Source organism: Lynx rufus, unplaced genomic scaffold, assembly GCF_022079265.1.
Source record: "Lynx rufus isolate CCGP_SWC_20201006 ecotype Redwood Valley unplaced genomic scaffold, mLynRuf1.p SCAF_8, whole genome shotgun sequence".
NCBI lineage: Eukaryota > Metazoa > Chordata > Mammalia > Carnivora > Felidae > Lynx > Lynx rufus.
The window spans coordinates 102,862,609-102,878,632 of NW_025814896.1; the positions used below are offsets into that span (position 1 = coordinate 102,862,609).

General features: G+C 42.1%; 1 protein-coding gene across 1 annotated transcript in view; it reads right to left on the reverse strand.

Moving 5' to 3' along the window:
- Positions 1 to 16,024, reverse strand: part of LOC124503034 (interleukin-36 gamma-like) — a 162,959-nt gene that overhangs the window by 37,631 nt on the left and 109,304 nt on the right. Inside the window, exon 3 of the mRNA XM_047067754.1 lies at positions 1,218 to 1,361. The gene's annotated coding sequence lies outside the window, so the exon portion shown is untranslated. The remainder of the gene's footprint in view (positions 1 to 1,217; positions 1,362 to 16,024) is intronic.

Genomic DNA, 16,024 nt, shown 5'->3' on the forward strand with positions numbered 1-16,024 from the left:
CTCCAAAGGTCCCAGGAGGCTCAGCTCCTAATGTCTTGGGGAAGAGATGACACAGGAGCTCTTCACTGGGAGGACTTGGAGGAGAGAGATTTCTAAACACCCCTCAATTCTGCAAGTCACATTTCACTCACTTCACAAAGAACTTTCCCCAACATTAGTTCAGAGAAGGAAGTGAGGCAATAATTGTTATCTCCATTATATAGATGAAAAACCCAAAGGTAGTAAATTCTCAAGGGTCACACCACTTTTAGTTTGCAGAGATGGGCAGTTCGTGTGGAAACCCAATCCCTTGAGAAGGGCTTAGGAGCGGGACAAAGGGGGCTACATGGTTTTGCAAAAATAAAAAATGGCAAGGAAAGGCTCCAGGGCTTGGCAGCAAGGACAGTGAATGATAGGATGGCCACAGTGAAGGATGGCCACTGGGTGGCTCTAGGGGGTGGGGACACCCGACAGATCTTTAAGGGCATGGGGAGTCACCACTTGAGTTTAAGTTATTTGCTATTTGGCTGCATTCCCCACATCTACAAAGCACAAATCTCTTTGCAGTTTGGGGCTAGATCAAGGGACACAGGGAATTGGTGGCACTGGAGAAGTCAGAGAATTTGGCTGTCACATGACATTAGACAAAGAAATGTCTGGCAGAAATGTAGGTACTAAAATACACAAAGACAGTGGTGGTCCTGGTGGGGGACAGAATGATGCCCACAGGCTGAAGTACTTGGGAGATCCCTGTGAGTCACTTCTGGAATTTTCCACCTGTATCCAAATAAATGCAGGTGGTTTCCCCAGAGCTCCCTAGAGAAGCAGTGCATTCAGCCATCTGAGATCCATGTCTTTTCACCTACGAACACTCAAAATATTTAGGGTCCCCAAACCTCTTTTCTGAAGACCAGTACTTTCTAGATTCTTCTTCTCTAGCAGCTGAAAGCAGAGAGAGCTAGCATTAGCAGGGCTGGCAAGTTTCCTAAGCTCAGCGTCTGCCTGGCCCTCCAGCAATGCCCCGCTTATCGGCAGAAGCCCCCCTGGAAGACATTCAGGCTGCTCATGGGGCTGAGAGCAAGGTGGTCTGGGCAGGTGTCAGAGATATCACTTAGAAAGTCAAGAAATCCACAGAAAGGCATGCTTCTAATGGAAAAAAAAGCAAGGCAGGTCCAGATGCTGTTCTGCTTCCCCATCTATGTCAACTGGTCTCTTGAACCCACATCAGTACCACCTACCTGCGGCAAGGGTCCCCACGCTCTGTGGCTCCTGGAGCTCTGCTTGTCTTCTCCCTTCAGGATCTCTGATGTGGAGGGGCCAGGTCTGGTCCTCGTTTTGAAGAATCGGTTTGGGAGTGTGTATGCAAATGTAGCAGCGCATTCCTTTATCCAATAATAAGCAGCATCTTAGGTATCAGTCATTACTCATTGCCTGACATTTTCCACCCCAAAGGAATAAACAAATTCCTGTGGAGTAGTGTCACTCTGCCAAGGACTGTGCCACATCCATTCAACACGTTTCAAGGCACTTGAGACAGGCTCTGTGGCTGCCGGTCCAGTGCAACAGCGAAGGTGTAGGAAAGAGACACGAACGAAAGGAAAGGGGAGACGCAGTGTCCAGGCCGGACACCGAGCCTGGGAGGTGTGGGCAAGTCCTTGTCCTCATGGTGGTTCTTTACCCTAGTCCCAGAGTTCAGCCAGGTGGGGCCCCACGTCCCAGAGAAAAACACTGTCCTTTCACCTCTCCTTAAAGAGCACTCCAGGACATCACTGACACCCCCATCCACATCTTCTCTGTTCACTCTTCTTCAATGGGGACATGCAACACATCCCCAGCGGACCTTCCTTGATCAAGCCCACCAAGAACTGGCTTCTTCCTACAGCCTGTTGGCTATTTACTTACCTTATTATTATTATTATTATTATTATTATTATTATTATTATTTTGGCATTGCATTGCATTGCATTGCATTTGCTCTTGTCAGTTAATAAATATGGTTGTGTTTTACAATGCTAAAAACAGCTGGTGCACTCAGAGGAAAATCCACATGACCAAGCAAGGTCATAACCACTGGGTCACCAGCAACAGCACAATAGCACAGGGGCAACAGTAACAGCCACCACGGTCCTCTGTGTGCTCTCAGTAATCCAGGCCTGGACTAAGCCCTCTGCATTCCTTATGTCCCCAAGTCCTGTGCTGATCCTGGGGCTGGGGCTGTCCTCCCAGCTTCCACTGTAAAAGCCAGAGCAGTCTACCGAGGTTAAGCAATTTCCCTGAGATCACGAACCGAGTTCCAGGCAGCCTAGGCTTTTCTGAGAACGTCGCAGCTCTGTCTTTTAAATGTGGGCACAGACTAGGGTCTTATCTTCAAACCTTCTTCCATGCACACATCTACATAACACGCAATGACAGGAATGTGTCTGACAAATTATTTTCCTTCCCTCTTTACAATGCATCCTGCCTTTCCTAGTCAAGATGATATCTCAAATAGTATTTCATCTCATCAGTACTTTTCTACGTTATTTTTAATTGCTGCAGGGTATTTCATTATTGGTCTAAAGATCTGAAAAATGTGATTCCCTTGATAGCTGGAATAGAAATCTCTAAATTGTCTATTAAATGCCTAATATACAGAGATCTTCAGAGAATTTCTTGATAAGCCTTTGGGATGAGATTGTGAAGGAAAATATGAAGTTAAAAAATGGGAAACCCAACTGAGTATAAATTCTGTCATCCAACAGTCAAAGAATTAGAATGTTACGGAAATCGGTTTGATTCCTGCATCCTGCATCACCATAGGATGCTGGCACTTCTCATGATTTGTCCAGGCACGAACAGCAGGAGAGGCAGCAAGGTGAATTCCCTGCCGTAGACCTAGCCAGGCCTGAGGAACTGGACAGTGCTTGAGGAACAGAGACAGATGCAGACGCCCACAGGAGACATGCAGCCTGCAGTCCAGAACATAGTGGCCAAGGGAGCGTGGGAATGCTCTGTGAGCATTTAGTGGGGGAAGGTGGGAAGTGGCTCCCACACAGGTAGCACCAGGTCCCAACAGACGGGAGGGCACAGCAATAAGGAATCCAGGTCAGGTGGTGGCCACATATCCAGCAGACCATCCAACCAGCATCTGAGAGGCCCAGAAGCAAGGCCTCATCATTGGCACGAGGTTCAGGAGACTGGCAACTTTCAAGAGTCCATAGTGTTAAGTAGTGAGTAGGAGTGAATCCAGAAGAGAAAACAGAGTAAAAAAGCAGAGAAAATTATGTAAGTTCATGTTTGCCATAGAGAAGTTTTTGGAAGTCAGTAAAGGGATGGCTGCAATCCCCATTATTAGTGTTGCTATTAGCTAAAATCTCCTGACTGCCAGTCTGCTCCCTTTCTTTAAAAAAAAAAATGTTTATTTATTTTGAGAGTGAGAGAGAGATAGGGAGGGGTAGAGAGAGAATCCCAAGCAGGCTTCCCACTGTCAGTGCAGGGCCCGATGCGGGACTCAGTCCCACAAACCTCGAGATCATGAGCTCAGCCAAAATCAGGAGTCGGACGCTTAACAACTCAGCCACCCACCCGCCCCCCAGTCTGCTCCTTTCAACCTTACATTTTTTCCACCAACGTCTGCATGTAAATGTTTGACATGTATTCTGTAGTTGTTATGTACGGTATTTTATACATGACCATGAAGTCAGATGTATTAATTCTTTTGAGCAGATCCTCTCTATCCTCACTGTTATCTTTTATTCTATCAATTATGTAAGGGGGATATTAAGATCTCCTACTATGCTGTAGATTTATAGATTTATTTTGATCTTGATTTCGGCATTTTGAAGCCATGTTAATTAGGTGCATATAAATTTATAATTTTTATATCTCTCTGGTGATCTGAGACTTTTATCTCTAAAGAGAAATCCTCTTTATCTCTACGAATGCTTATTGTCTTAAAGTCTACTTTGTCAGATACAGAAGACTTTTAATTAGTATTTGTGTGGTACATCTTTTCTCATCCTTTTCTTTTCAATGTCCTCCACCCTTATGCTTTAGATGTATCTAAAGCAAACAGGATATAATTCAGTTCTTTTTGCTTTGCGTAATCAACATTATCATAGAAACCACTTACATCAACTCTAAAACATCATGGATTATAAGATACACCAAAGTTGTATACATCAATAAGAAAGAGAAATGCCACCAATTAAACCATGACATAAGATCTCAACAACAGCCCTATCAAATGCACAGATCAATCATACCAGCTTCTCCATGCGGCAAATTTTCTTTCATCAATTCCAAGGAATTTGGCAATTTCTCTTGTTTTACATTGCACATATCTCAGAAACAAAGTATAAAGAGCTTCATCTACTTGTGGGTAGCCTCTTTTTTGGGTCTCTGAAAGTTGTTGGTATTTGGCAAAAAAAAAAAAAGCTTCATTAAAATTACCTGTTTACCCACTACTCAGTTTCCATGCCAAGTCAGAGGGCATGTTTTTGAAACATTTTCAGCAGAAATTAAACTCAACACATGTAATAACAATAATCCACAAAACTCAACTGAGGACCAAGAAAAAAAATCTCTGACACGTTAGCACACCCTGACAGGATTCATATGATGCCATAGCCTGTCATGTGTTTCCCAATTTCAGAAATATAAAAATATAAGTAAATGTGTCTTTTTTTAATGTTTATTTATTTATTAAAATTTTTTTTAATATTTATTTATTTTTTTTTTTAATTTTTTTTTCAACGTTTATTTATTTTTGGGACAGAGAGAGACAGAGCATGAACGGGGGAGGGGCAGAGAGAGAGGGAGACACAGAATCGGAAACAGGCTCCAGGCTCTGAGCCATCAGCCCAGAGCCCGACGCGGGGCTCGAACTCACGGACCGCGAGATCATGACCTGGCTGAAGTCGGACGCGTAACCGACTGCGCCACCCAGGCGCCCCTTAATATTTATTTTTGAGAGAGACAGAGCATGAGCAGAAGAGGGCAGAGAGAGAGGGAGACACAGAATTCGAAGCAGGCTCCAGGCTCTGAGATGTCAGCATAGAGCCTGATGCGGGGCTCAAACTCACCAGGTCATGAGATCATGACCTGAGCAAAAGCCGGACACTTAACCGACTGAGCCACCCAGGCCCCCCTAATGCTTATTTATTTTTGAGGGAGAGAGAGAGACAGCGCACAAGTGGGGGAGGGACAGAGACAGAGGGAGACACAGAATCTGAAGCAGGCTCCAGGCTCTGAGCTGTCAGCACAGAGCCTGACGTGGGGCTTGAACTTGTGAATCACAAGATTTGAGAACTCGTGAGCCGAAGTAGATGCTCAAGTGACTGAAATGCCCAGGCACTCCTTGTGGTCTTAAAATCAATCAAATAGAGCATCTGGGTTTAAAAACCTACCGCTGTTATGGTGTTTTTTTTCATTACTCCTATTCTGTTTCTCCTCCCCCTTCTTGCTTTCTTTTGGTTTGAATATTTTTTATCATTCCATTTCTCTCCCTACTAGTCTGAAATGTATATACCTCTATATTTATTTTCAACTCTTTTGGTGCTTATCCTAGAAGTACCCCATGTATCCTTAAGATTCATGCTAATGAAGAACTTTATTCTCCTCTCAGACAATTCAAGGATGACAGAACACCTCTATCTACCTCAACTTTGCCCAATTAAAAAATTTTTAAGTTTATTTATTTATATTGAGAGAGACAGACACAGCACGTGAGTAGGGGAAGGGCAGAGTGAGACAGGGGGAGAGAGAGAGACTCACAAGCAGGCTCCATGCTGTCAGCACAGAGCCTGACATAGGGCTCGAACTCATGAACTGTGAGATCATGACCTGAGCAGAAATCAAGAGTCGGATGCTAAACCAACTGAACCACCCAGGTGCCCCAACTTTGTCCAATTTCTATGCTTCTACTGTCACATGTTTTAATTCCATATACTTTCAAAACTACGTATTTTATCATCATCATCATCATCATTATTATTATTATTTCATAGCATGAGAGTTAATTTCCTTTTTTCCCACATATTTAGTAATCTTCTTGGTTCTTCATTTCTTCTTATATCTATATCTTCCATCTGGGATCATTTTCTTTATACCTGAAGTACATACTTTAGAATTGCATTGTCTAGGGGCGCCTGGGTGGCGCAGTTGGTTAAGCGTCCGACTTCAGCCAGGTCACGATCTTGCGGTCCGGGAGTTCGAGCCCCGCGTCGGGCTCTGGGCTGATGGCTCAGAGCCTGGAGCCTGTTTCCGATTCTGTGTCTCCCTCTCTCTCTGCCCCTCCCCCGTTCATGCTCTGTCTCTCTCTGTCCCAAAAATAAATAAACGTTGAAAAAAAAAAAATTTTTAAAAAATAAAAAAAAGAATTGCATTGTCTAATATGGTAGCCACCAGGCACATGTGGCTATTTAAATGTAAAGTAAGTAAAACTGAATAAAATTTAAAATTCAGTTCCTTGGCCTCATTAGAGGCACATTCCAAGTGCTCAGTAGCCACAAGTGGCTAATGGCTACTGCACAACAAACACAGAGAACATTTTCGTCATGTCTGAAAGTTGTACTGATAGCGCTTAGCTCCAGCTTCCTTTCTGGAAGGCCTTACAGCAGTGAACACCCTCTGTTTTCGTTTAGCAGAATATACCCTTAATTCTCCTTCATTCCCGAATTGCCAAGTTCATCATTACCACTGGGAAGCTCCTGTGGGTTCTCCGCCCGTATCAAGATACTTCTGCAGGTCCCGCTGTCCTACCATTTGCCTCAAGGAACATCCAGTCCCTGTCAAAAGGCAATCTTAAAAAACTCACGTGGAATCTGGATTTTTTTTCCCCAGGGAAGAAGTCTTCTCCATGGGGTCGGAGATTAGTAAAATGTCACTATTGCAGCTGGGAATAAATTAAAAAGGAACTGAGTGGGATTTTGTGGATGAGACTGGGAAGCCAATCATCACTTACTACATTTTTTTTTTCCTATCAGAAAATGCATCTTACATTCCAAACTCACTCATATATGAGCTTTTGGAAACTTCAGGGAGCCTGTGGCCCTTGTCTCCTAAGAGGGGCCCACACACACAGCAGGTAGATGGTGAGAAACTGTTAGAATTTCTAATTATACAACAGTATGAAAGTACCAAATATATACAACTTTTTAAAAAAGCAACCATTAAAAAAATGTGTGCTCGAAAATTTCACTGAGTGACGATGATTTCAAAACTGTAGGTCTTTTTATATTTGGGGGGCGTGGGTTAAAATATAAAATTAAATAAATATAAAATTAAATTTATCAAATATAAAATTTAAGTACAAAAGTATTTAAATTAATTGAATTTATTTTATTTACTTCCCTTTATTTTTTAAATCCCAGGCTGGAATGCACACTGTAGCAAAAAGAATCTAAGTGTATTAGGAAGGTATGAAATAACATCACTGAAGGGAGTGGTTGAGAAAGGTGCTGACCCAAAGCAACTCTGGAAATGAGCGACGTGTGTAAGACGAAAGGCAAAGACACTGTACATAAGCCCTGCACACAGATGGTAAAGTTGTAGCCCATGGAGTATGGAGCACAAGTGAACAGCTTTGAAACCAGTATACATGGGTTCTGGAATCGGACAGTTAAGCAAGTGAATGGTGGATGGTAGCAGACAGGTTTCTCACTATTACAGTGAGAACTTACAGACAAGCATGGGGAAAAGGCTAATGTGATCCATGTGGTGATGGCTTAGAGTTAGGGACATCAGTATGAACTCAGGGTTAGCTTAATATAGTATAGATGGCTACAAATAGAAATATTTATAAATATGTATATAGGCCTGAGTTGGTAGACACATGTATGCTTCCTTGCTCGGTCAGCTGAGAGAGCCTAGAAGCAATGATTCCCCAGGACAGTAAGCATAGCTAGTGCCCCGTTGATAGTTTTTAATACAATTCTCTAACAAAAAGAATTAAGGCTCCTTGGGAAAATGTCTGAAATTGTAGGGCTGGATCGGGAAATGTGCAAGATGAGCCTAGAGTGCCACTTGGAGTTCCAGAAAGGAAAGGGGGCACAGGGAGAGGCAATAATTGGGGATGTCAAAGGGACACCGGAGCCAGCTGAAGGGTTTCCAGTGGCCAAAGCTGGAACAATTTGAGCAATAAAATAAAAAACATAGCATTGGATTAGAACTGAAAGTATAAAATAAATATCCGTGAGTCCATACTGATGCAAATAAATGATTGAATAAATAAATAAATGGGGAAAGCAGACAAATCTCTCTGCAGAGGAAACCCAAATAATTTATGTATATACTTTCTCCCTTAAAGAGGTGGAACATTAGGGGCACCTGGGTGGCTCAGTCAGTTAAGCGTCTGACTTCAGCTCAGGTCATGTCATGTCTCATAGGTTCGTCCCCCGCTCATTCTCTGTCTGTCTCTCAAAAAAATAAACGTTAAAAAAAAAAGAAGAGGTGGAACATAACTCCCCACATCTCGGGTGTGCACTGACCTATATTGACTCCCTTCCAAGGAATACAGTGTTAAGGGGGTGGGGGTCGTAATATAACAGCGGAGGAATCGGAGAGACTCTTCCTCAGTCAGCTGATCAAGACTAAGGTCAACACTGATAAGTCATGTTGATAACATGTAGTTTTGATATGATGTCATAAGACTGGTACTTTACCTCTATGGTCTTCCTCTCAAAAGCCGGTAACTCCAGTTTAATCATAAGAAAAATATGAGGCAAACCCCAATTGAAGGAAAATCTACAAAATACCTCAAACTGTCAAAGTCATTAAAACACAAAGGTCTGAGAAACTGTTACAGTCAAGAGGGACCTAAGAAGATAGGATGACTAATTATAATGTGGATGGGATCCTAGAATGGTAAAAGGACTTTAGATAAAAACTAATAAAATCTGAATAAAGTATGTATTTTAGTTAATAAAAATGTATCAATATTATTTGTTCATTCATCATGACAAATTACCCCTAATAATGTAAAATGTTAACAACAGAGGAAATTGAGTGTGGGATAAATGAGTATTCTCTGTACTATCTTCAAAACTTTTCTATAAACCTAAAACTATGCTAAAATAAAATGTATATTAATTTTTTTAAACATTTAATCTTTTGCTAAAATCCATATGACTTTTTATACTTTGGGGTTTGGAATCATGTGGCACATATCCATTTTTTTAAAGATAATAACAATAAATGCAAATTCTCACCTCCTTACACCCTGAGCTTCTGATTTAGCAGGCCCAGGGGTAAGCCCAGAAATAGATTTTCTTACAAAGCTCCCCAAGTGATCCTGGTGCAGGTGGTTCAGGTCATATTTTGCAAAACAAAATATGTTTTATTTAAAAGTGTGATAAAGTGGGGTGCCTGGGTGGCTCAGTTGGTTGAGTGTCCGACTTCGGCTCAGGTCACGAACTCGCGGTTTGTGGGTTTGAGACCTGCATCAGGCTCTGTGCTGACAGCTTGGAGCCTGGAGCCTGCTTTGGATTCTGTGTCTCCCTCTCTCTCTCTGCCCCTCCCCTGCTCATGCTCTGTCTCTCTCTGTCTCTCAAAAATAAATAAATGTTAAAAAAAATTTTTTTTTAAGTGTGATAAGGTGTATGACAGAGCTGAGAGCTATTTGGGGGTAATTGGGACCTAGCAATCTGCATGAACAGTGTTTGGTCTAGCCTCAAATACAGACCATTATCAGCATCCTACTACAATAAAGAAAAAAAAATGTGACATGACTCTGAGAACAACAGTATCAGAGAGAAATCCAATACTTTAAAAACAAAACCAAACAACAATGACAAACTGTAGTTGCATTTTCAGTACTGCTAAACTCATTCATTCACACATTCATTCATTTCATTTTCAAAAACTTATTTGCATGAGGCATGGTGCTAAAAGCTAGAAATAAAGATGGTGAGCAAAAGCAGACACCATCCCTACCCTTGAAGGAATTGTAGTCTAGTGGGAGATACAAATGTCAATCAAAGTTCCACCCAGGCAAATGAAAAACAACTCCTAGGACAAGTGCTGTGAGATAGAAGAGCCCAGCTTATCATAGGGATTTGGGGCCAGGGGAGAGAGAGGCTTCTCTGAGCAGTGACTCTTGAACTGAGATCTAAAGAGGATCCAGGGTTTAACTAGCCCAAGAGGGCAGGTCATAGCTCTCTGGAGGATCATAATGTTTGTTATTAACATTAGAATAAGCACAAGCAGTGCAAAGACAGAGCAATGAGGACTCCGTGAGAATCGCTACATCTCTGTATCTGGCAGGTTAGCATGTCTTACAGATACCTCATCTGTGTGCCTTTAATCACCATGCTCTCCTTCCACATAGAGGAAAAGGATCGCTGCCCCAGAAACAAAGAGCTCATGGCACCTACTTTTCTTCCTCCCCCTGATCTGCCCTCTGGCACCCATAAAGCCAGTTCCCTGACAAAAACTAAAATAAATTGTTCGTGAAGATCTACTTGCAAGATAAGGCTTTGGGCACACCCAGGGCATTCTGCTCAGAATTCAGCAAAAAGTGTAAGGTGTCCTATTCCTTCCTTCATCTGCTCATGAATTGTGCTCAGCTTGAGGTCCATCGAGGTAAGAGCTGTGAGGTGGGGGTGTCATGATACTGAGAAGAGTATTTCAAAATGTCAGGAAAAAATACATATTTAACCACACGAAGGCCTTCCAAGTTCACCCAGAGGTCAGGTCTCTCTCCTTTTAGGTGGAATTCTGTCAGCTCTGTGCGGTGTGGTCTGATGATCTTGTACTAAGCAGAAGTCATGACTGACCATTGCATGGTTTTAACACATGGTTTAAAACATAAGCTAATTATTGCTTCATAGTCAGTTTTGTTCATAAAAATCTATCAAAATACACTGTGGAGTTGGAGGAATAAAAGCATAATTCAACAAGTTTCAGTAGTGCAAAGACAGGGAACACTGACAAAGCAGAGAGAACTGGCTTCGAATTCTGGCTTCTGCACCAGCTCTGTGACCTTATTCACCTCAGCTTTTCCAACCCAAACTTCTCCTGTTGTAAAGTAAGATCATGTTGGCCTCTCTGGGCAACTGTAATGATCAGAGGTACAGCACATAGCATAGGGCCTGAGCAGTGGCGGGCAGGTCACAGGTGGCGTGACGGTGATACTGATGATGATGATGATGACGATGATGCTGAAGATGATGATGATAACGATGACAACGATGATGACGATGGTGATGGAAATACTAATGATGATGATGGTGGCGGTGGAAATAGTGATGATGATGATGATGATGATGATGGGGATGGTAATGGTAATAATAATGATGATGATGATGATGATGATGGGGATGGGGGTGGGGGTGGGGATGGCAATAATGATGACTTCCCATCTACAGAGATTCTGGACTGATTGGTTTAGGATGAGGTTCAGGCAACCTAATTAAAGTACTAATTTAAAGCTAATTTAAAGCTCGAATTTAATCACTTCTCGGCCCTTTGACTAAGATCACGTGTACTAGCTGGTCTTACCAGTTTAAAGTACTAATTTAAAGCTCCCCAGATGACTCTAATACAGAGCCAGTGTTGACAACCACTGCAGTCCTTAAACTCTTTGATCTCAAGACCTCGTTTTACTCTCACATATTATTAAAATCACAAAGAAGTTTGTTTTAAAACAGAATTCAAAACACAAAAACATACATATACATCTTTCATTAGCCATCAGAGCAATGACATCATCATATGTCATAGATAGAGCCTCTGGAACACTCCCCTGGACGCACATTTAAAAATCAGAGGGAGAGGGGCGCCTGGGTGGCGCAGTCGGTTAAGCGTCCGACTTCAGCCAGGTCACGATCTCGCGGTCCGTGAGTTCGAGCCCCGCGTCGGGCTCTGGGCTGATGGCTCAGAGCCTGGAGCCTGTTTCCGATTCTGTGTCTCCCTCTCTCTCTGCCCCTCCCCCGTTCATGCTCTGTCTCTCTCTGTCCCAGAAATAAATAAACGTTGAAAAAAAATTTAAAAAAAAAAAATCAGAGGGAGAAAGGGTAATAATGCCTTAAATTGTTATAAGAATAGTTTTGACCTCATGGGCCTCCTGATGCTGCCTCAGACTAAGCTTTTTACACCTAAGTATTGCCCTCTGCAGCCCCCTTTCCCCAACATTGCATGTGCACACGCATGCACACGTGCACACGCGTGCACACACACACACCCTGTCAGCCTCCATCCCTGGCTCTCCACCACACCTAGAAAAGGAATCACACCCATTGGCTCTCAGTCAATAGAAGACCATCAAATTCCACAGAGGCTGATAGACTGATCATTAGAAAGAGAATGTGCTAAAGCTTTCCTCAGCTCTGGCTGCTTAAAAAAAAACATGAAAGATTTGCAAAGTAAATGAACAGTGTAAACAAGATTGCAAGATCTGCATGGGCAAATAAACTGTTTTTATGCACCCTCGGACTCTTTGGAAACAGACTAGACACTGAGCACATAATTGCTTGAACAATCACACATTACCTTCATGGCTGGCAATACAAACAAAACATTGTCGGCTGACCCAGATAAGTAGCAAAGGTTGCAAATTGGCCACCCTTGGGAAAGATTAGAGTCACAGACAAGTTCATCTGGCCCACCCAGTGTTATTTCAAAATACTGATTAGTTCCCACATTAAAAACAAAGAGAGCTCACATTTTTAAAAATCTAGAGTTTTGGCTATTTTTTAAAAATCTGGTAATACTAAGGCTGTGTTTCCACAGACGGCTGGAGCAGAGTGGTAATTTCCCCCTTCAGATGGTGCTTGGGTTTCTTTCTTATCCCAACCCACGTCTTTCAATTATATCACCTGTCATGCCCACCAGGTACTATATTTGGGGTTATACATTCTTGGAACAAATACGACAGCCCTTGTTTGGAAAGCTCATGGATCCTGAAGTCCTCTCTTTTTGTTTAAGCTATTGTAGTAAGGTTAAACTCACTCCATTTACACCCAGATCAGGATTACTATAACTTCGACTATCCAGAAGATCCTCTGATATTTGATAGGCATGAAGGAGGCCTCCAAGAAGCCAAGAGAGTGGACATAAAGTCCATGCAACTTCCTCCAGGTAAAGGTGTCACCTTTGGCCAATTTTCTTCTATTTCACACACACAGTTCTATAAGCTTTGTTCCAATCATATTTTCTAGTTCAGGGATGAAAATAATTTGTAGAAAAAAAAAATAGTTTGTGAACATAAGAATGGCATCCCCCAAACCTCCCCTGACCAAAAACAAAACACACATTCCAAGGAATTTTTTTTTTTAAATCACGATTAATGGTAGAAATAGGAGGAAATATTCTTCCCAATGTTAAAGCCATTATAATGCCACAGTGATTAAGACAATGTGGTATTGGTAGAGGAACAGACACATAGATAAATGGAACAGAATAGAGAACTCAGAAATGGACCCACACAAGTACGTGCAATTAATTTTTGACAAAGTAGCAAAAGTAATTCAGTGGAGAAAATATACCCTTTTCAATAAACAATGCTGGACAACTAGACATCCATAGGCAAAAAATTAACCTCAACCTCAACCTCAATCTAAACCTCAACCATATATAAAAATTAACACGGCGCCTGGGTGACTCCGTTGCCGAAGTGTCCAACTTTGGCTCAGGTCATGATCTTGAGTTTCTCAAGTTCAAGCCCCACATCGGGCTCTATGCTGACAGCTCAGAGCCTGGAGCCTGCTTCAGATTCTGTGTCTCCCTCTCTCTCTGCCCCTCCCCTGCTCATGCTCTGCCTCTCTCTGTCCCCAAAATAAATAAACATTAAAATTTTTTTAAATTAACTCAAAATGGATCATGGACTTAAAGAGAAAATACAAAACTATAAAACTTCTAGAAAAAAAATGGAGAACATCTTTGGTACCTAGGACTACACAAAGAATTCTTAGACTTGACACCAAGAACATGATCCATAAAGGGAAAAACTGATAATTTGGAACTCATCAAAATTAAAATATTTTCTCTGCAAATGATCCTGTTAAAAGGGTGAAAAAACAAATTACAGCCTGGGAAAAATATTTGCAAATCACATATCTGACAAAGAACTAGTATCTGGAATATACCAAAAAACTCTCAAAGATCACCATTTAAAACATAAACCATACAATTAGAAATTGGGCAATAGGGGTGCCTGGTGGCTCAGTTGGTTAAGCTTCCAACTCCTGATTTCGGCTCAGATCATGATCTTGCAGTTTGTGGGTTCAAGCCCTGCTTTGGGCTCCATGCTGACAGCACGGAGCCTGCTTGGGAGTCTCTCTCTCTGCCCTTCCCCCATTCACATGCATGCACACGCGTGCTCTCTCTCTCTCTTAAAATAAATATATAAACTTGAAAGAAAGAAAAAAATGGGCAAAAGACATGAACAGACATTTCACCAAAAATAACATGCAGATGACAAGTTAACACACGAAAATATATTCGACATCATTAGCCATTAGAAAAATATGAATTGAAACCCCTCTGAGACATCACTCCATACTTGTCACACCGGCTAGAATGAAAACACAATGAGAACACCAAATGCTAGCAAAGATGTGGAGAAACTAGACCACGTATATATTGTGATAGAAATACAAAACGGCACAGCCACTCTGGAAAATTGTTCAGCAGCTCCTTTTAAAACTAAAAATGAACACCTACCATATGACCCAGCAATTGTACTCTTGGGCATACACCCCAGAGAAATAAAGATTTAAGTTCACACAAAAACCTATGCACTAATGATTTATGGTTGCTTTATTCATAATGGCCCCAAACTGGAAACTATCCAAATGTCCTTCAAGAGGTGACTGGTTGAACAAACTGTGGCACACCCATACCTTGGAAGATACTCAGCAGTGAAAGGGTAAGAACGCTTGATATACCCAACAACTTGAATGAACCTCAAGGAAATTATTCTGAGTAAAGAAAAGCCAATTTCAACAGGATACTTACTTCATGGTTCCATTTATGTAACATCCATTAAATAACAAAAGTACAGAGATGGAGAACAGATTGATTGGTAGAAGCCAGGGCTTAGGGATGAGGGGAACAAGGTGAGTGTGTCTATAAAGAGGGAGATGTGAGATGGTATAGTCCTTATCTTGATTGTGGTGCTTACATGGAGCTACACATGTAGCACTGCATACAGCTGCAGACACACACAAATGAGTGTGCATGTGTTACTAGTGAAATCTGAACAAACTCTGTGGATTGTACCAAGGGCAGTTTCCCGGTTTTGCCATTATACTGTAAGAGTGCAAGATGTGATGGGGCGCCTGGGTGGCTCAGTCGGTTAGGTGTCCGACTTTGGCTCATGTCATGATCTCACAGTTTGTGAGTTTGAGCCCCGCGTTGGGCTCTGTGCTGACAGCTCAGAGCCTGGAGCCTACTTCTGATTCTGTGCCTCCCTCTTTCTCTGCTCCTCCCCTGCTTGCATGCACTCTCTGTCTCTATCTCTGTCTTTGTCTCTCTCTCAAAAATAAATAAACATTAAAAAAAAAAGTACAAGATATTAATAGTGGGAGAAACTGGCTGAAATGTGCTCAGAACCTCCCTGTATACTCCTTTACTTCCTGCCAATCTGTAATTGTTTCTAAATGAAACATTTTCTTAAAAGGCTGCATCATTTAATTTTAGAAGGCCCCTTTTACTATTGGAACTCCCTATTTTTCTATAATGATCAAGATACAGCACTAGTGGTCCCCAGCCTCCCGGAGCTCACAGTTTCTGCTGATTTGTTTTGTAACCCCAGCCAAGCCACTTCTTCTCCCTGGACCTCAATTTCCCATCTTCGAAATGAAACTGAATGACTGTTCAAAATTCCTGCGGTTCTTGAGACGAAAGGCCTCAGATGGACTGAAGAGGCTGCATTGCAATATCAATGTGGGTTTTTTACACAGTCAACTGTATGAGCCCGAGGGCAAAACCCAGGGCATGACAACCAATAAGACGTGTAAATGGGGACCATTAGATGTCTGCCCTGGGCCCTGCAGCGAGACTGGTGTGGCCAGCTGGCAGGGTATGAAGACAATGGGGGCTTCTAGAAAAGATTTGAGTGGAGCTA